This window comes from Salmo salar, chromosome 01 (assembly GCF_965601325.2).
Source record: "Salmo salar chromosome 01, fSalSal1, whole genome shotgun sequence".
NCBI classification, from domain to species: Eukaryota; Metazoa; Chordata; class Actinopteri; order Salmoniformes; family Salmonidae; genus Salmo; species Salmo salar.
In genome coordinates, this window is record NC_138291.1 from 60,548,666 (window position 1) to 60,571,496 (window position 22,831).

Genomic DNA, 22,831 nt, shown 5'->3' on the forward strand with positions numbered 1-22,831 from the left:
AAACAATGTTCACCCCAACACGGAGTTGCTAGAGCGCGATGAGTCAAGTAAGCCCCCTGACAAAACCCTCCCCTAACCCGGATGACGCTGGGCCAATTGTGCGCTTATGGGACTCCCGATCACGGCCGATGACGCCACTAGCACTGCGATGCAGTGCCTTAGACCGCTGCGCCACTTGGGAGGCTTTTTTTTTAAAGGTGTCTGTGACAAACATATGCATATCTTTTATTCCCAGTCATGGATTAGGCCCTAATTTATTTATTTAAATTGACTGATTTCCTTATGAACTAACTCAGTAAAAGCTTTGAAATTGTTGCATGTTGCATTTATATTTTGTTCAGTATATTTAGTAAACATATGAGACAGGAATAGCCAACAGTGCAATCTAAAACCGGAGCTGCCAATCAAATTTTGCTAGATAATAAATTGCTCATTAACACAAACACTACATAAACATGAGTCCTTGATAATGCATCTAATATCTAATCTGTTTTATTTCTTTTTGTCAAGTTTAACACAACCTATACTTTGGGTCGTGTGTATTTTGTCTTACCTGTTTGTGGAGGTTGAGTTTGTCTTTCACAGCACCCAAACTTTCTACAAGTGGACAGGGGCAGGGCAAGACGGGGACTAATGGACGGAGGATGGAAAATGGTGAAAGAGTATTGTGGGTTTAAATAGGGACTAACATTTCTCAATGGTGAATCTAGCTCGCTAACATTAGCTACAGTAGATAGCTTGCTAGCAAAAACTAGTTAGCCAACAATTACCAGCTAACATTACAGGCTATGTTTGGCTAGCTGAAGAAAAAACAAAGATTAGCCTACATAACATTATGTATTGTTTTTTCATAGTAGTTTAATTATCTTAGCTAGCTAATAGCTAACATTTACCCCAGAGCCATGTAGCCTATTTAAAGATATGGCTCTGGTTAAACCTGTCGCATGCTTCCCAGTTGAAACAGTTCGAGCATATAATTTTTTTTCTTGAGGCAAGTCAAAGTTCGATAGCGGAAGTCTATGCCCCTTCATCTGTGATTGGTCAACAGTCCTACTCCTAGTAGGAGTGTAAACTATGGATGGGATTCTTCAATTAAGTGTTTGTTGTCATTTAAAGAGGCAACTACTTTCCATTCAAATTTCTTCACTTGAGAAATACTGCACCAGACATCTTAGTTAAGTGTAAAATTGCATGACTAAGACCTCCTTGTCAAAAACGTTACAATTAATTTCATATTTATTCATTTATCTTGGATCAAGGCTCTCCAACCCTGTTCCTGGAGAGATATCGTCCTGTAGGTTCACACATCAACCTTATTCTAGCACACCTGATTCTAATAATTAGCTGGTTACAACTGGGGTTAGAGCGAAAACCTACAGGAGGGTAGCTATCCAGGAACTGTGTTGGAGACTCCTGTTTTAGATTAATTCAGACTGTTTTGAGGAAGTGTAAAGAGAGGCCCAACTCGGCAGAAAAGCTGTCTCCCTCCATTTTTTTTGTTTTGTTTTTCTACCCACCAAGCAAGTGGAGGTCAATGAGTGTCGAATTTGGTCAACAACAAAAAATGTATGCCTTATTTGCTACATGAGGTTTATTTGATTGAATAGAAGTTGTGTAATGCTTAGGGTGTTAAGAGTGTACTGATATAAGTAGGACAAGTGACATCCCTGAAATTGAGAAAAAAACAGATGGCTATTCATATTGATGGCAAGAGGCTAGTGGCATAGCATCTCTCTCCATTGAATACAGGCAGTTGACATCAACAACTCTCAAATATTCAAACAAGTATTAAAATAATGAAATGTATCCACCAATCCAAAGAAAGGATAGGCAAGAGCTAGACTGCCATGCCGCTTTGTGGACGAGGACTCCCATTGTTAGGGAGGAGAGACAAGTACTGTATCTTGTCAGTATAGCCATAATCTTTGATACTGGCTATGTTGTTGCTACTGCATCTCAAGAGGGACAAACAGTAATATTGCTGCTGTTTTTTTCTCATTTTTCAAGCTAAGGTATTTTAAGGGACTATGCAAGGCACAGATGTTGCTTTGCCTAGCCAAGTTCTGCTAGAAGCAAATTAAACACGTCGGTCATCTCCAACCATCCGCACTTCCCTAGTGTTTCTTTGACCAAATTAGAATTATATGCACAAGCATCCTACTGGTTCCAAAATGAACCCTTTTTTGAAAAGGGTTTCTCAAACCACCCGTCACATCTGCAAAGTTTAAAGAACAATCTGATGGCAGAGTATGGGTTGTTCAATTAACCTACAGGTTCATGAAATAACCTTAAGTTTCCTTTTTTAACCTTAAATGATCTTAAGGATCAAATTCAAATGTATTGTCACATACACGTGTTTAGCAGGTGTAGCGAAATGCTCGTATCAGCCAGGAAGCTTTCATTTTTAGAGTGATGATGACACATGGAGGGTGGAATATAATTTTGAGTGTTTCTGAATATTGAAACCATAAGGCTGTAATGTGATTTCTTCAGCTATGTCCAGTTAATGGTGGCAGTAACAAGCAATCATACTATTTGTATGAATCTCCACATGACCTAATAATCATGCATATATAATTAACAATACACATGTATAAATGTGCATAACAATTTATTGCATTGACTACTTGGTTTTGGACCAATATTGTAATCACTGCCGGTTATCCAAATAAGACATTTTCTCAAATGAATTACATTAATTTCTGAAGGAAAGGGACTAAACGGGTTTGTCTTATCTTGAGAACAGTGATGGATCATTATTGACTAGTAGGTTAATTAGTCACCAGATATAGTCAACTCAACTCTAGAACTAGTCCTGTTTCACTGGACTCACATCAGGGAAAATGACTTTGTTAGATAAATAATTTGGGCTTTCATTATATAAAACAACCCAATACACATGCTCTACTATGTGAATGTGATGGAGATGAGCTTGTCTTTTTTTGTGTCAGATATGATTTGTGTCAGTGGCATCTGCACACCCAGCCACAACCTGGATACCAGCTAATGAATGCGCTCGATTCCGTGATGTCGCCGACGCTGGTGCCCTCGTTGATTTCCTCCTGGAGCAAACTGCCCTTTTGAGTGAACCCTGATCACAGGCTTGAGCTGATACACCAGCCTCTTGGCCGGTGTGGCTGTTCATTCAATGCGGTTTCAGGATTGCTAAGTGTAGGCCACAGTATACATTTGGGTAGAGATAGGGGTGAAGAGTTTGCTGCATAGTTTTTAAGTAGAGCCACATTCTAAGCAGCGTTACTTGTTTGTTTCAACGTCGAAATAATGAACACACAGATGTTTTAGCAGATGCGCTGATTTTACACACACACACACATTCCCACATGACGCACTACTAGCCTATATTTTCCATGTAGGCTATTATTTTTATTTCTTCCACCGACGATTTACGTTGTATTGATGCGCTTTAAAGATTTATAAAACAGGCCTGACTAAAACATGGAAATAATATATGTAAATTATAATGTCAGATATTAAACCACCTCAACCCAACTTGTAGGCTACTATGTAGGTGTTTGTAGCCTATTGAACATACATTTTGGCCAAATACAGCCTAACTCGAATAAAGGTTTCGCCAAGATGTAAATATGTTTACAAAAAAAGAATATGACTGTGGAACAGTATGCATTTTCTGTAACTGTTTCATTTAAAGAGGAAGGAAAATATGTTCAACTCTACAGTCATATATTCATTTTCTATACGTTACCCTAATGCAATTATTTCCTTCATACCAAAGACTATTTCAGCATGCCAAATGTGAACGACGGCAGTGTTTTCTTCCAGCAAGTGCGCATTTTGATGTCAAACATTGTCTCTTCTAACATCTGTGACCTCTTTGGCAACCAACGGCTGTCAATTTACGAGACTGGCCTTAATTCAAAAAACGAGACATGGCTTAATCTCTTCCGGCTATTCGACCCTGTGTTGCCGGATTTAACCCTGGTTGTCTGCCAAACGTGTTATTATTAGAAGTGGACGTGGTAAATATAAAGACGCAGATTAAACAATCTGACGCACATTTGCGGGGACATTCTAATTCACAGTACATTCTCCATGAGCACCAAACTGGGGAAAGTGATTACCAATTACAAGAGCATCCCTGAATTGTGCTTATTGCGCTCCTCATACTCCGATCCACCCCTATGCAAGTCCTGTTCTCACTTATGATAGTGTTTCTGATTTTAAACACGAGACTGCAATATAATTACGTGCTAGATAGGCTCACCCATAATCCTCAAACGGGGTTTAAAATAGGGTAGAAGTTCACCATGGAATACCCCAAGTGAAGTCACAAACTCGGGATTAGCCTATATATATTTTTTTTTTAAGAAAAGAGAACTGAATGCTGTCATCCTTACATCATTAAGTGAAACCTATTTCATATGGCAAATATGCAAATCGTAGTAATTTATTCCACAGTGATGTTTAAAGATGTGCTTAGTTGTTGAAGGCTATTACATGGTCACCAAACCCAGGTGTATTGATGTCTGTAGGTCTACACGTTAGAAATGTTTATTTTTGGGCCTATAGACGCATTGATTTGGCTATGAATTGTAATTAAACAGTCATCAACCTCTGTTTTTAAACTAATCGATGTATTGTTATCACCAGTGACTCAAACGATGTGACCATGAACTGTTGCTCCTATAGTCTAAACCGAATTAGTGTTGGTTGAGAATGAATAGCAGCGTTCAACTGCATAGCATGACCATTTCTGTAATGCATTGTTTTCTGGTTTATCTTTTTTTGTTGCATTAAATTAAATTTGGTTTGGAAACCCAATGAAAAGTAGACGGTTGCCTACTGTTGACTGTTAGATTATCCATAGACAATAGGTTAGATTATCCAACGGATAACCTCAATCACCAGATTTACCTCAGATTTATTATGTATACAGCCTTCTTTCCTGACATGAGATATTATAAAAAATTATAGCCAAAATGTGGATAATGCAAAAGATATTGCCATATTTCTAGACAAACTTAAAGGCAGATGATTTGGATAAGGTGGGATGCAGTGCAGTCTAAAATAAAGATGTGGCAAGTAGAATGGGGTTAAAGATTATTGGACGATGTGCCGATGTGCTGTGCTAGTAGTAGCCCGAAGGTCAAAGAGCAGAAGTGAGAATGGGAAATGTTCCTTTGTTATTTGAAGTTAGCCTAATACAACCTCAGGGTCTTTGCTGAACTATACATGACAGAGTCAATGGTTTAGACCTAGCCTACTCCAATCACGCCTTCATCTCCTAACTTGGATTTATTATCGAAAACATTTTTTGTGGAGGTTTGAGTGAAATACCAATGCCCCCCCCAACCCCCCCCCCCCTCACAAGTGATTATTTTTATTTTTTTGTGTGTGGTTAAAGCCAGGAGTTGGGATGGGGAATAGTTGTTCTTTATTCAATCATTTGTCTCCAGCTCTGTGCACTCGTTTAATCAAAAGTACCATATATAATTTCCCTCATTCTTTGAATGGACATTTCTCCCAACAATGGGAGCCTATACTGTAATATTTTTGGATTTGGTTTCTGTATGGCAGTGATACCTGGCTCAGTTGCATGGCTAATGAACACTGTAGCAATCGTTTTCTGACCCTTCAAGACATAAGCCTCAGCTTCTAATGCTGTTTCTAATATTAATAATACTATTAATACATTCATAATTTTAATAGTAGGCTATTAACAATAATACTAACAAAAATAATAAATCATTAATGATAGGAAATGTGTTTGCTTGTGCTTAAGTAGCTTATTATTATGCAATTCATTACAGTTGTATTATGGTCATACTGTTCTATTTGGGGGTCACATGTTGTCACGACTTCCAGCGAAGTTGATGCCTCTCCTTGTTCGGGCGGTGGTCGGCGTCGCCGGTCTTCTAGCCATCATCGATCTACTTTTCATTTTCCATTTGTTTTGTCTTGTCTTCCCACACACCTGGTTTCAATTCCATCATTACATGTTGTGTATTTAACCCTCTGTTCCCCCCATGTCCTTGTCCGGAATTGTAAGTGCTTGTGCACGTATTCTGGTGTGTGACGGGTTTTGTTACCCATTTATTGTTCTATTTTATGGGGATTTTTATTATTAAACTGCTCCGTTGGAACATTTATTTATTTTTTTATATATTTTTTTTCTCTCCTGCGCCTGACTTCTCTGCCGCCAGTACACACACTTTACAGAATTCCGGACCAATTATATGGAGTCAGCAGGAGCAGGTACCCCGGGTATAGGGGTGGAGGAGTGCGTCCGGGAGCACGCAGCAATGCTCCACCATCTTGGCACCGCCATGGACTGCTGGGAGAGACAGGGAGTTCTACCAGCGCCTCCACCAGCACAACCGGGGTCTCCATTACGCGCCCCTCCTTCTCCTAGTCCCAGTGGGATTCGTCTCTCCCTTCCCCAGGAATGCGATTGGATGGCTGCGAACTACCAGGGGTTCCTGTTGCAGCTAGACCTATACCTGGCAACCATCCACCCGGCTCCTTCGGGCCGTGAGAGGGTGTCCGCCCTCGTCTCGTGCCTCACCGGGAAAGCCCTGGAGTGGGCCAACGCCGTGTGGAGAGGGAGAGATGCGGCGTTGGACCAGTTTGAGGAGTTCAAACTGGTCTTCCATCTGAGGCAGGGGACGAGGAGCGCCCAGGAGTTCGCCCTGGAGTTTCGGACCCTGGCTGCCGGCGCGGGTTGGAGCGACAGGGTCCTGATTGACCATTATCGCTGCAGTCTGCGTGAGGACGTCCGTCAGGAGTTGGCCTGCAAACACCACTCTCACATTCGACCAGCTGGTGGACAACCTGCTGGCTACCCGTGGACGTTCAGATTGGGGTCTGTTGGTTCCATCCCCCTGCATCCCCTCTCCAATACCCATGGAGCTGGGAGGGGCGGTGCGCAGGGAGACCGGAGGTGGTTCCAGCTCGTGCACCATCTGTGGCCACAGAGGTCACACTGCCGGTCGGTGCCGGGTTGGTTCCTCTGGGTATCGAGGCAGCAGGCAGAGCGCTCTGCCGTCACCCCAGGTGAGCCGGCACCATTCTCATCCAGAGCCTTCTGTTACACATATGTTTTTGAGTTTTTCCCCACATTCCCAGCATAAGGTGCTCGTCAAATCATGCACGGCTGGGAATTTTATAGGTAGATCGTTCGCTCATAGTTTAGGGATCCCCGCTGTGCCCTTCCCCGTTCACGCCTTAGATAGTCGACCATTAGGGTCAGGGTTGATTAGGGAGGCCACCGCTTCTCTGGGCATGGTGACGCAGGGGGGGGGGGGGGGGGGGGTCACAAGGAGAGAATTAGTCTCTTCCTTATTGACTCTCCTGCGTTTCCCGTGGTGCTAGGCCTACCCTGGTTAGCCTGTCATGACCCCACTGTTTCTTGGCAACAGAGGGCTCAAGGGGTGGTCGCGAGAGTGCATTGGGGGAGGTGTTTAGGGGTTTCTGTTGATGCTACTATGGTAGAAAGTCCAGACCAGCTCTCCACCATGCGCATTCCCCCTGAACATACCGATTTGGCTCTCGCCTTCTCCAAAAAGAAGGCGACTCATTTACCACCCCATCGACGGGGCGATTGTGCGATAAATCTCCTGGTAGACGCTGCACTTCCCAGGAGTCACGTGTATCCCCTCTCACAGGTGGAGACGGAGGCTATGGAAACGTATGTCTCTGAATCCCTGCGTCAGGGGTACATTCGGTCCTCCACTTCACCCGCCTCCTCGAGTTTATTTTTTGTGAAGGAGGGAGGTCTGCGCCGGTGTATTGACTATCGAGGTCTGAACCAGATCACTGTGAGGTATAGTTACCCGCTACTGGTCATAGCCACAGCGGTTGAGTCAATGCATGGGGCGCGCTTCTTCACCAAACTAGATCTCAGGAGCGCTTACAACCTGGTGCGTATCCGGGAGGGAGAAGAGTGGAAGACGGCTTTCAGTACCACCTCAGGGCACTATGAGTACTTTGTCATGCCGTACGGGTTGATGAATGCGCCATCAGTCTTCCAAACCTTTGTAGACAAGATTTTCAGGGACTTGCACAGGCAGGGTGTAGTGGGGTATATTGATGACATTCTGATATACTCTGCTACACGCACCGAGCATGTGTCCCTGGTGCACAGGGTGCTTGGTCGCCTGTTGGAGCATGACCTGTACGTCAAGGCTGAGAAATGCCTGTTCTTCCAGCAGTCTGTCTCCGTCCTAGGGTACTGCATTTCCACCTCAGGGGTGGAGATGGAGAGTGACCGCATTTCAGCCATGCGTAATTGGCCAACTCCCACCACGGTAAAGTGGGTGCAGCGGTTCTTAGGGTTTGCCAACTGCTACCGGAGGTTTATCTGGGGTTTTGGTCAGGTAGCGGCTTCCATTACCTCACTGCTGAAGGGGGGCCCGGTACGTTTGCAGTGGTGGGCTGAGGCGGACAGGGCTTTTGGTCACCTGAGGGCTTTGTTTACCTCGGCTTCCGTAATGGCCCATCTGGACTCTCTTTGGCGTTCATAGTGGAGGTGGACGCGTCCGAGGCTGGGATAGGAGCTGTGCTCTCTCAGCGCTCGGGTACGCCACCGAAGCTCCGCCCCTGTGCCTTCTTCTCGAAGAAGCTCAGCCCGGTGGAGCGAAACTATGATGTGGGGGACCGGGAGCTGTTGGCCGTTGTCAAGGCGTGGAGACATTTGGCTTAAGGGGGCTAAACACCCTTTTCTCATCTGAACTGACCACCGCAATCTGGAGTACATCTGGGCAGCGAGGAGACTGAACCCTCACCAGGCCAGGTGGGCCATGTTTTTTCACCCGCTTTGTGTTCACCCTTTCCTACAGACCAGGCTCCCAGAACATGAAGGCAGATGCATTGTCCCGGCTGTATGACACAGAGGAGCGACCCATGGATCCCACTCCCATACTCCCTGCCTGGTGGCGCCGGTAGTGTGGGAGCTGGACGCAGACATTGAGCAGGCGTTACGTGCAGAGCCCTCTCCCGTCCAATGTCCAGCTGGGTGTCTGTACGTCCCGTCTGCTATTCGTGACCGGTTGATCTATTGGGCTCACACGTCATCCAGGCATCGGTCGGACGGTGCGCTGTCTGACTGGGAAGTACTGGTGGCCCACTTTGGCTAAGGATGTGAGGGTTTGTTTCCTCCTGCGCGGTGTGCGCCCAGTGTAAGGCTCCTAGGCACCTGCCCAAAGGTAAGCTAAACCCCTTACCCGTTCCACCACGGCCATGGTCACACTTGTCAATCGATTTCCTGACCGATCTGCCCCCATCACAGGGAAACACTACGATCCTGGTTGTTGTGGATCGTTTCTCTAAGTCCTGCCGTCTCCTTCCTCTGCTCGGTCTCCCTACGGCCCTACGGACTGTGGATGCCTTGTTTACGCACGTCTTCCGGCGCTATGGGGTGCCTGAGGATATAGTGTCTGATCGGGGTCCCCAGTTCACTTCGAGGGTCTGGAGGGCGTTCATGGAACGTCTGGGGGTCTCGATCAGCCTTACCTCGGGTTTTCACCCCGATAGTAACGGGCAGGTGGAGAGTTAACCAGGATGTGGGTAGGTTTCTGAGGTCCTATTCCCAGGACCGGCCGGGGGAGTGGGCAGCGTTCGTGCCCTGGGCAGAGATGGCCCAGAACTCGCTCCTCCACTAACCTATCCCCCTTCCAGTGTGTATTGGGGTATCAGCCAGTTCTAGCTCCTTGGCATCAGAGTCAGACCGAGTCTCCTGCGGTGGACGACTGGTTCCGGCGCGCGGAGGAAACATGGGACGCCGCCCATGTTCACCTTCGGCGCACGGTGCTGCGCCAGAAAGTTGGCGCAGACCGTCACCGCAGTGAGGCGGACCGCGTCTGGCTCTCGACCCGAAACATGCCCTTCCGCCTGCCCTGCCGGAAGCTGGGTCCGCAGTTTGTGGGGCCATTTTAAAGTCCTGAGGAGACTGAACGAGGTGAGTTACAGCTTCCCCCCCGATTAACGTATTAACCCCTCGTTCCATGTGTCTCTCCTCAGGCCGGTGGTGGCAGGCCCACTCCAGGAGTCTGAGGTGCGGGAAGTTCCTCCGCCCCCTCTGGACACCGAGGGGTTCCCCGGCGTACTGCGTTGGTTCCATACTAGATTCGAGGTGTCGGGCGAGGGACCTTCAGTACCTCGTGGACTGCGAGGGGTATGGTCCGGAGGAGAGATGCTGGGTTCCAGTGGAGGACGTGTTGGACCCTTCATTGCTGCAGGAGTTCCACCGTCTCCATCCGGATCGCCCTGCACCTCGCCCTCTGGGTCGTCCCCGTCCCCAAGGGGGGTTACTGTCACGACATCCGCCGAAGTCGATGCCTCTCCTTGTTCGGGCAGCATTCGGCGTCGCCGGTCTTCTAGCTATCATTGATCTACTTTTCATTTTCCATTTGTTTTGCCTTGTCTTCCCACACACCTGGTTTCAATTCCATCATTACATGTTGTGTATTTAACCCTCTGTCCCCCCCCCCCCCCATGTCCTTGTCCGGAATTGTTTATTGTAAGTGCTTGTGCACGTGTTCTGGTGTGTGACGGGTTTTGGTACCCATTTATTGTTCTATGTTACGGTGGTTTTTATTATTAAACTGCTCCGTTGGAACACAGTTCTTTTGCTCTCCTGCACCTGACTTCTCTGCCGCCAGTACGCACCCTTTACACATGTTTAACCACAGTTAGCTGAAATCATTTATTATTTTCTGAGGTTTAAACTTTTTTGTTGTTGTAACTGCCATATTTATTTATCCATAGGGGATAGTCATATTGAATTAGGTTTTGGACAGTGGAATAAAGTAATGAAGTAAAAATACTTTGAAGTACTACTTAAGTAGTTTTTTTGGGTATCTGTACTTTATTTAATTTATTTGATCAAACTGTTATTTAACTAGGCAAGTCAGTTAAGAACAATTTCTTATTTACAATGACGGCCTACCCCGGCCAAACACTAACCCGGACGACACTGGGCTAATTGTGCGCCGCCCTATGGGACGGTTGTGATACAGCCTGGAATCAAACCAGGGTCTGTAGTGACCTCTAGCACTGAGATGCAGTGCCTTAGACCGCTGTGCTACTATTTATATTTTTTTACAACTCTTACTTTTACTCCACTACATTCCCAAAGAAAATATTTAAGTTTTACTCCATACATTTTCCTTGACACCGAAAAGTACTGGGTACAATTTGAATGCTTAGGACAGAAAAACGGTCCAATTCAGACTTAAGAGAAAATCCCTGTTTGCCTCCCGAGTGGTGCAGTGGTATAAGGCACAGCATTGCAGTGCTTGAGGCATCACTACAGACCCGGGTTTGATCCCAGGCTATGCCGCGACCAGGAGAAACATGAGGTGGCGCACAATTGGCCCAGCGTCGTCTGGGTTAGAGGAGGGTTTGGCCCGCCGGAATGTCCTTGTCCCATCAAGCTCTAGCGACTCCTTGTGGCGGTCCGGGCGCATGCACACTGACTTTGTTTGCCAGTTATACGGTATTTCCTCCGACACATTGGTGGGTTAAGTGAGCTGTGTGACTTGGCAGGGTTGTGTTTCGGAGGACTTTTGACAGGGTTGTGTTTTGGAGGACGCATGGCTCTTGACCTTTGCCTCTTCCGAGTCCATACAGGAGTTGCAGAGATGGGACAAGACTGTACCTACCAATCGGGGAGAAAAACATTTGGTTGAGTAAGTTTGAGGGGTGAACGTAGCACTTTGGGATGTGTGAAACGTACTCCTCAGCCTCGTTAGCTAGCTTTTGAGGTGGCGCGATGTGTTTGAGTCCGAGGTTCCAAGTTCAGGCCAGGTATGGGCCGAATCGGTAGGAAGTGGTACTCTCTAAGCAAGCAGCGTGACATCCCATATGTCTTGAACGCTCGGAAGTCAGATTTCTGAGATCCCAGTTGTTTTGAACATGCAGTCTCAGTGGAGGGAGAGAAAGCGGTTGAGGGCCTCTCCCGGTTCCTGCTATCTCCTTTCTTTTCTCCAGTGAGACTGACCAGAGAGAATGGGCATCGTCTTCCACCTGATGGAGAAACTCGAGTTGCACCGCATCTCATGCATAAATTTGTTGTTCCTATGACCAGAGAAAGTGAGATATTCATAGATATTAAAATAGACACGACGAGCTGCTAATAACAACAAAAACGCAGGGCACACTTGGCCACTCTTTCATTGCAGCACAAGTGGATGTAGGAAGAAGTGTATGTTTTTTTAAAGTGTTGAATAAAAGTGACAGTGCTGAATAAATATTTAGACATGAACTCACTCGTAAAAATTGCATCGCTTTGCTGTATTCTTTGACAGTCTCTCTCTAATGGTTTTAAAAGATGAAATTTCACAAGAAATGGAGAAAAGGGGGAACAACTAGTTGCCATTAAAGAGCAGAGAAGACTCAGAGGGTTGATATCCTCTGCTTTAGACAAGATGTTGGAAACCAACTACATTAGGGCAGAGGGGTTTTATATTAGTTTTATACAGGGCAGAGCTGTTTTATTTTTAAGTGAACATGGCTGGCAACGGTTTTGACCTTTTAAAAATAAAATTAAATTAAACGAAATACAGACAAGACAATAACGACAATGACTAGACAACCATAGAAAAATCTGACCATTTTGTGAGGTAAACTCTTTCGAGAAGCATACTTTTTTTTTGTATTAGAATCCTATCCTAAGTTCATATGTCCTGTTGTGCTTCTCTCCAGGCGCATGTCCTAGCTCCAAACACAGACCACACTGAGGACTTCTCTGCCTTCCCACTGGGCACACACTTGTTGATTCAAAGTTGTTTCCACGTCATTTCAATGAAATTACATTGACCCAACGTGCAATAAATGTTGAATTGACATCTGTGCCCAGTGGCTTAGCTTACCAAGACGACGAAGGATTCCCCATGCTGACATTTACCTCCTGGTGAAATGGGTTGCACTTTTACTCTCATTTAAGCACAATTGATTGGATTTTTTTCTAGTCCACCACACTGGTTATTTTGTACATTTAGGTGTTATTTCTCCTCCCGGCTTGTTTTCTGATAGAAGCACTATGAAGGAAATGTTCGATTAGGCCTGTGATGTTGATGGCTTGTCTCATAATGCTTTTTCCACTGCTATATTGAGGATAAAGAGTTACCTGTCTAACATAACACAGAGGGTGTTCTTTAATGGAAGCCTCTCCAACAAAATCCAGGTAGAATCAAGAAGGGCAGCTGTCTAGGCCCCTTACTTTGTTCAATCTTAACTAACGACATGCTTTGTGTAAAGCCAGTATGTTTATGTATGCTGATGACTCAGCACTATACTCATCAGCTACCACAGCGACTGAAATGACAGCAACATTAAACAAAGAGCTGCAGTTAGTTTCAGAATGGGTGGCAAGGAATAGGTTTGTCCTAAATATTTCAAAAACTAAAAGCATTGTATTTGGGACAAATCATTCACTAAACCTAAACTAAATCTTGTAATGAATAATGTGGAAATTGAGCAAGTTGAGGAGACTAAACTGCTTGGAGTAACCCTGGATTGTAAACTGTCATGGTCAAAACATATTGATACAACAGTAGCTACTGTAGGATGGGAAGAAGTCTGTTTATAATAAAGCACTACTCTGCATTCTTAATAGCACTATCAACAAGGCAGGTCCTACAGGCCCTAGATTTGTCGCACCTGGACTACTGTTCAGTCGTGTGGTTAGGTGCCACAAAGAGGGACTTAGGAAAATTGAAATTGGCTCAGAACAGGGCAGCACGGCTGGCCCTTGGATGTACACAGAGAGCTAACATTAAGAATATGTCAATCTCTCCTGGCTCAAAGTGGAGGAGAGATTGACTTCATCAATACTTGTATTTGTGAGAGGTATTGACATGTTGAATGCACCGAGTTGTCTGTTTGAACTACTGGCACCCAGCTCGGACACCCATGCATATGCCACCAAGTCCAGAACAGACTATGGGAGGCGCACAGTACTACATGGAACTCAATTCCACATCAAGTAACTCATGCCAGCAGTAAAAATAGATTTAAAAAACAGATAAAAATAGACCTTATTGAACATCAGGGACTGTGAAGCAACATAAACATAGACACATGCATACAAACACACGCTAACATATGCACCATACACACACGTACACATGGATTTTGTGGTAGTAGAGTATAGGCCTGAGGGCATACACTCAATGTATTGTGAAATCTGTTATGAATGTATTGTAATGTTTTTAAAATGTATAACTGCCTTAATTTTGCTGGACCCCAGGAAGAGTAGCTGCTGCCTTGGCAGCACCTAATGGGGATCCATAATAAATACAAATACAAAATACACTAACGTCGGCCTTGCACAGCAGTTGTGCAGCCTCAGACTGTAGAATATTGGCAGTCATTTTCTGATAATTCCCCAATGATTCTATGAATGACCACCATTCGTCGACACCCAGCAAGGGATCTGCTGCACACGACTGACTGTTTGAGTTGGTCTGTTTTGTCCTTTACACACTTGAGTCTTACCAGTTACAGTTAGGGGTGTTCTACATTATGTCCCTCAGTGGTGATTTCATAGATGTACAGCTACAGACTGAACATTCAGATCACTCATCACAGCAAACACTAGGGCTGTGTTTACACAGGCCTAATTCTGATCTTTTCACCGATCAGATCGTTGCAAAAAATCTGTTCGGCTGCCTGTGTAAACATAGCTTAAGAACAGGAAAAACATACTCTCCTGTGATCAGCAACCACTATCCAGCTGTGAAGTATAAAATATATGTACAGTATTCAAGATTAAATGCACAAAGCTTGGAAAATTGTGAGCAGTGAAAATCGATGGGTGCCCATGAACAGAAAATATAGTTGTTTTTGCACAGGATGTCACCATGCTTTTATAATTGACACGTCAGAATCTGGTTCAAAGTAAATAACTGTCAAATACAATGGTAAGTATAAGTGGCGGTATTTTGTTTAAAAAGGCTGGTATATTTCATGTTCTCTGAGCAGATATTTATTGCATGATAATCATGAATGAGATGAGGACCCTTTAGGAACATCTTGTATGTAAGACTGATTACTAAGGATCAAAAGTACAAAAATATTCAAACTGAAAATAAGTCATTTGATATACTGAAAACAATGAATTAGTACTTTATAAGTACAGCAGCTCAGAAAAAAAGACAACTGACTGGAAGCTTCACTGGCGAATGAAAGAAATCTGGGGCATTTTAAGTGAAACACAACAGTGCAGAATGCCATCGATTATTCCAGAGGGTGGAAACGTAGAAGTTCTTCTATGCATTACATTTCCATCTGCAACATTCTGAAAGATGCTCTCAAAAGAGCATACCCCGAGTAGACACTGTGCTTGTTCTAGAGGGCCGACTAGAGCTAGGCTTTTCTCAAATTATTTAATCTACAAAACACCTCAACTCCCAAACAACTGGGCATGAACTCATATCATACAAAGGTTAAGAAGACATTTGAGCGGTGCCTAGCTCAGAAGGACCTTCATCAACAAGCAGATTGACATGTTAGTTAGTTCAGGATCAATCTGGGTTGCTATGGCATCTTTCTACTAGTACATAAACAAGCAGGCAACGAGTATGTACATCTGAAATGACACTATTCCCGCTACTTATGGCCAGGACTAGTAGTGCACTATACAGGGAATCAAGTGTTTTAAGACACACACACCCTTTATGTTATACTTTTGTTCCATTATATAAACAGTGAAATATAAAAAATAAGTGCCCTGTTATAAAAGGGTTGGCAAATTAATTGAAAACTAACCAAACACGGTTTACATCTTCATCATATCTGATAACTCGTTCTTCCTATTCCCAATTAGAGACATCACATTTCCTCAACATCATCCCTTAATCAACAATTGACTGGACTGGTTCAAGTAAAAATAAACCCAGACCACTCTTAAGAAATTAAAGCAAAATCTCAATTTGCAGGAGCTGTAGGTAGACTGGACTCATGTAGAACTCCTTTAGGATTCTGGAACACCAGGCTCAGCACAATTGAGGAGCTCTAGCTATGGTTATGGATTGACTGAAGGGACACACAGTTACTCCCAGGCAGAGCGAAATGGGACATACAGATCATACAAAACCTCAATAATAGTATATGGTCTTCTTTTCATTAACAATTAAGAATGACACCATATGCAAGAGTTCACTATGCATGCAGTCTGTCCATTCCAATCTTAATAAAGGACATGTGGACAACTAAGAAAAGGACATGCGGGCAACTAAGAGAAAAGGTTGACTAGAGACAAATCTCGCACACAAACATAACAGCATAGAACAGAGCAGTGAGACGTACAATGAAAGAGGAGAGAGAAGGGAAATAGATACCATAGTCTCATAAAGCGCATTGATTGTAAAGAACAGAGTTTTCCGTCCTCTGGACACAATGTGTCTGTTAGGAGGGAAATTAAGGTAGGGGCGTGGATCAGAAAACCAGTCAGTATCTGGTGTGACCACCATTTGCCTCATACAGCGCAACATATCTCCTTTGCATAGAGTTGATCAGGCTGTTGATTGTGGCCTGTGGAATCTTGTCCCACTCCTCTTCAATGGCTGTGCGAAGTTTCTGGATATTGGCAGGAACTGGAACACTTTGTCGTACATGTTGATCCAGAGCATCCCAATCAAGCTCAATGGGTAACATGTCTGGTGAGTATGCAGGCCATGGAAGAACTGGGCCATTTTCAGCTTCCAGGAATTGTGTACAGGTCCTTGCAACATGGGGCCGTGCATTATCATGCTGAAACTTGAGGTGATGGCGGCGAATGAACGGCACGACAATGGGTCTCAGGATCTCGTCAAGGTATCTCTGTGCATTAAAATTGCCATAGATAAAGTGCAATTGTGTTTGTTGTTGTTAGCTAATGCCTGCCCATACCATAATCCCACCGCCACCATGAAAAACTCTGTTCACAACGTTGACACCAGAAACCGGTCACCCACACAACACCATACACGTAGTCTGCGGTTGTGAGACCAGTTGGAATTCTCTAAAACAGTGGATCCCAAACTTTTTATAGTCCTGTACTCCCTCAAACATCCAACCTCAAGCTGCATACCGCCTCTAGCACCAGGGTCAGCGCACTCTCAAATGTTGTTTTTTGTCATCATTGTAAGCCTGCCACACACACAAGATACATTTATTAAACATAAGAATGAGTATGAGTTTTTGTCACAACCCGGCTCGTGGGAAGTGACAAAGATCTCTTATAGGACCAGGGCACAAATAATAATATAATAATAATCTATAATTTTGTTCTTTAGTTAGCCATCTTACATATAAAACCGTATTTGTTAATCAGAAATTGTGAATAACTCACCACAGGTTAATGAGAAGGGTGTGCTTGAAAGGACGCACATAACTCTGCAATGTTGGGTTGAATTGGAGAGAGTCAAATCAAATCTAATTTTATTGGTCACATACACATGGTTAGCAGATGTTAATGCGAGTGTAGTGAAATACTTGTGCTTCTAGTTCCGACCGTGCAGTAGTATCTAACCTGTTAGGGCTAGGGGGCAGTATTGACACGGCTGGATAAAAAAACGTACCCGATTTAATCTGGTTACTACTCCTGCCCAGTAACTAGAATATGCATATAATTATTGGCTTTGGATAGAAAACACCCTAAAGTTTCTAAAACTGTTTGAATGGTGTCTGTGAGTATAACAGAACTCATATGGCAGGCCAAAACCTGAGAAGATTCCATGCAGGAAGTGGCCTGTCTGACAATTTCTTGCCCTTCTTGATTATCTCTATCCATTACAGAGGACCTCTGCTGTTACGTGACACTTCCTACGGCTCCCATGGGCTCTCAGAAGGCGGCAAAAAGCTGAATCGTGGCTTTGCAGGCTCTGGTTGAAAAAAAGTAGCGCGTTTGGGTAGTGGCTGGTTACAGTACTGTGAGACTCAGGCTCGTGCCCGCGTCGACAGAATGCTTTGTTTTCTTTTGTCTGTTTACCTAAACGCAGATTCCCGGTCGGAATATTATCGCTTTTTTACGAGAAAAATGGCATAAAAATGGATTTTAAACAGCGGTTGACAGGCTTCGAAGTACGGTAATGGAATATTTCGAATTTTTTTGTCACAAATTGCGCCATGCTCGTGACCCTTATTTACACTTCGGATAGTGTCTTGAACGCACGAACAAAACGCCGCTATTTGGATATAACGATGGATTATTTTGGACCAAACCAACATTTGTTATTGAAGTAGCAGTCCTGGGAGTGCATTCTGACGAAGACATCAAAGGTAATCAAACTTTTGTAATAGTAAATCGGAGTTTGGTCAGGGCTAAACTTGGTGGGTGTCTAAATAGCTAGCCGTGATGGCTGGTCTATGTACTCAGAATATTGCAAAATGTGCTTTCACCGAAAAGCTATTTTAAAATCGGACACCTCGATTGCACAAAGGAGTTCTGTATCTATAATTATTAAAATAATTGTTATGTTTTTTTGTGAACGTTTATTGTGAGTAATTTAGTAAATTCACCGGTGGTTTGTGGGGGGTATGCTAGTTCTGAACGTCACATGCTAATGTAAAAAGCTGGTTTTTGATATAAATATGAACTTGATTGAACAAAACATACATGTATTGTATAACATAATGTCCTAGGTGTGTCATCTGATGAAGATCATCAAAGGTTAGTGCTGCATTTAGCTGTCTTCTGGGTTTTTGTGGCATTATATGCTAGCTTGAAAAAAGGGTGTCTGATTATTTCTGGCTGGGTACTCTGCTGACATAATCTAATGTTTTGCTTTCGTTGTAAAGCCTTTTTGAAATCGGACAGTGTGGTTAGATTAACGAGAGTCTTGTCTTTAAAATGGTGTAAAATAGTCATATGTTTGAGAAATTGAAGTAATAGCATTTCTAAGGTATTTGAAAATCGCGCCACGGGATTACACTGGCTGTTGCGTAGGTGGGACGAAGCACAAGTATTTCGCTACACCCGCAAACCTCCGGTGAATTTACTAAATTACTCACGATAAACGTTCACAAAAAACATAACAATTATTTTAATAATTATAGATACAGAACTCCTTTGTGCAATCGAGGTGTCCGATTTTAAAATAGCTTTTCGGTGAAAGCACATTTTGCAATATTCTGAGTACATAGCCCAGCCATCACGGCTAGCTATTTAGACACCCACCAAGTTTAGCCCTGACCAAACTCCGATTTACTCTTACAAAAGTTTGATTACCTTTGATGTTCTTCATCAGAATGCACTCCCAGGACTGCTACTTCAATAACAAATGTTGGTTTGGTCCAAAATAATCCATCGTTATATCCAAATAGCGGCGTTTTGTTCGTGCGTTCAAGACACTATCCGAAGTGTAAATAAGGGTCACGAGCATGGCGCAATTCGTGACAAAAAAATTCGAAATATTCCATTACCGTACTTCGAAGCATGTCAACCGCTGTTTAAAATCCATTTTTATGCCATTTTTCTCGTAAAAAAGCGATAATATTCTGACCGGGAATCTGCGTTTAGGTAAACAGAGGAAAGAAAACAAAGCATTCGGTCGACGCGGGCACGCGCCTGAGTCTCACAGTACTGTAACCAGCCACTACCCAAACGCGCTACTTTTTTTCAGCCAGAGCCTGCAAAGCCACGATTCAGCTTTTTGCCGCCTTCTGAGAGCCCATGGGAGCCGTAGGAAGTGTCACGTAACAGCAGAGATCCTCTGTAATGGATAGAGATAATCAAGAAGGGCAAGAAATTGTCAGACAGGCCACTTCCTGCATGGAATCTTCTCAGGTTTTGGCCTGCCATATGAGTTCTGTTATACTCACAGACACCATTCAAACAGTTTTAGAAACTTTAGGGTGTTTTCTATCCAAAGCCAATAATTATATGCATATTCTAGTTACTGGGCAGGAGTAGTAACCAGATTAAATCGGGTACGTTTTTTATCCAGCCGTGTCAATACTGCCCCCTAGCCCTAACAGGTTAACTCAGTTACCTTAGCTTTCTTGGGAACAGGAACAATGGTGGCCCTCTTGAAGCATGTGGGAACAGCAGACTGGGATAGGGATTGATTGAATATGTCCGTAAACACACCAGCCAACTCGTCTGCACATGCTCTGAGGACGCGGCTAGGGATGCCGTCTGGGCCGGCAGCCTTGCGAGGGTTAACACGTTTAAATGTTTTACTCTCGTTGGCTGCGGTGAAGTATGCCCACAGGTTTTGGTAGTGGGCTGTGTCAGTGGCACTGTATTGTCCTCAAAGCGAGCAACGAAGTTGTTTAGTTTGTCTGGGAGCAAGACGTCGGTGTCAGTCTTAAATCATTTTCCACACACAGTCTGTGCCTGTATTTAGTTTTCATGCTAGTGAGGGCTGAGAATCCACTCTCACATAGGTACGTGGTTGCAAAGGGCATCAGTGTCTTAACAGCGCATTTGCCAAGGCAAGAAACTCTGAACGCAACCCTATCCAGAAATCTGGCAGTGGCTTCTGATTACATTTTCACAGTACCGCTTGTTGCAATTTTGATGAGGCTGACTTGTTCAGATATTCATAAGTGGACTGGAGGCAGGGCATGACAGGGATAACGAATCCAGTTGTTTGTGTCGTCCGTTTCGGGAAAGTACCTGTGTAATTGCGCACTCAGCTCACTCAGGTGCTTCGCTATATCACTTTTGACATTGTCCGTAAGTTTGAGTTAATTTGCACACAAAAAACCATACAACAATGGTAAGACCTGTGTGTTGTCCTTGTTAATGCAGACAGAAAAGAGCTCCAACTTCTTAATCTTAGACTCAATTTTGAATATAGTTGCAGAGAGTCCCTGTAATCCTGGATTCAGATCATTCAGGCGAGAACAAACATCACCCAGATAGGCCAGTCGTGTGAGAAACTCGTCATCATGCAAGCGGTCAGACAAGTGAAAATGATGGTCAGTAAAGAGAACTTTAAACTTGTCTCTCAATTCAAAAAAATGTGTCAATACTTTGCCCCTTGATAACCAGCGCACTTCTGTATGTTGTAAAAGCGTTACATGGTCGCTGACCATATCATTGCATAATGCAGAAAATACACAAGAGGTCAAGGGGCCTTATTTTTCAAATTGTCATGTTTCATTTCTAAATGTCTGCGCAAGAGTGAAGGTTTCCCGCAAGAGAGTAACTGTTAATATGATTGGATGTTCATTATTTGACTAGGCTACCTGTATTTGACATTGTGTTGTTATTTCGCTGATGGTTTCATTTTATTTTTGGCAGTGAAACGAGGGTACTCAGGTGAGAAAAAAAACTCACCCAAATGTATAGCCCTTTTGGAAAATATATATGCACTGTTTGAAAATGTGAAAAAAAATAAAAATAAATGTGAATCACATTTTTATTTGGCGTACGTACCCCAGTTTGGGATTACCTTCTCTAAAACAACACTTAACATTAAATTATCTGGCAACAGCTCTAGTGGACATTCCTGCAGTCAGCATGTCAATTGCACTCTCCCTCAAAACTTGAGACATCTGTGGCATTGTGTTGTGTGACAAAACTGCACATTTCAGAGTGGCCTGTTATTGTCCCCAGCACAAGGCGCAACTGTGTAATGATCATGCTATTTAATCAGCTTCATGATATGCCACACCTGTCAGGTGGATGGATTATCTTGGCAAAGGAGAAATGCTCACTAACAGGGATGTAAACAAATTTGTGCAAAAAATGTATGATATGTTACGAATTCTAGCTAGGTGGCTAACGTTAGCTAGCTGGCTAACATTAGCTACGCTAGGGGTTAGGGTTAAGTTTAGGAGTTAAGTAAAAGGGTTAAGGTTAGGGTTACACCTCAATCACAACGACAGTGTCAACTGGATTTGTGTGCAACAAAAGTTCAACATTCACCCTCTGCTACCATTTTTTTAACCCCCTTTTCTCCCCAATTGGTAGTTACAGTCTTGTCCCATCGCTGCAACTCCCGTATGGACTTGGGAAAGGCGAAGGTGGAGAGCTATGCATCCTCTGAAACACGACCCTGCCAAGCCGAACTGCTTGTTGACACACTGCTTGCTTAACCCGGAAGCCAGCCACACCAATGTGTCGGATGAAACACCGTACAACTGGCGACCGTGTCAGCGTGCATGCGCCCCGACAAGGACATCCCGGCCGGCCAAACCCTCCTCTAACCCGGACGACTCTGGGCCAATTGTATGTCGCCTCATGGGTTCTCCCGGTTGCAGCCGGCTGCGACACAGCTCGGGATTCAGCCTGGATCTGTAGTAACGCCTCAAGCACTGCAGTCCCTTAGATCGCTGCGCCACTCAGGAGGCCTGCTACCATTTCTGTCAAGCCGTCTACGCATAGTTTGATGCATACGTTCGATAAATCCAATATATTATCACACAGAATGCACTGCAACTTCCTCTGCAATGCAATGCTGCAAGGCAAAAGCATCATTCCATTGGAAATGAATGTACTTCTGGTGTACCAAAACGCAATGAAGCTGTCGGTATGATCGAGGCGTTAGGGTTAGTGAAAAGTTTTAAGGTTAGGATTAGCTAGCATGCTAAGTAGTTGCAAAGTAGATAAAAGGTAGTAAGTAGTTCAAAAGTTGCTAATTATCTAAAATGCTGACGTTGTCCGTGATGAGACTTGAACTTACAACCTTTGGCTGGCTAGATGTTTGCGTTATACCCATACATCCTGACCAACCACCTTACTTTAATTTTTGTCCTAAATAACCATGTCTTATGTAACCATACGAAATGTAACATATCATACTACATGGAGTGTCACTGATTTACGTACAGAATAATACAAAATGCTCTGAGACCAGGTTGAGAGACCTGGCTTGTCTGGAGTGGCACAGGGAGCTGGCAGAGAGGACGGAAGGGGTTA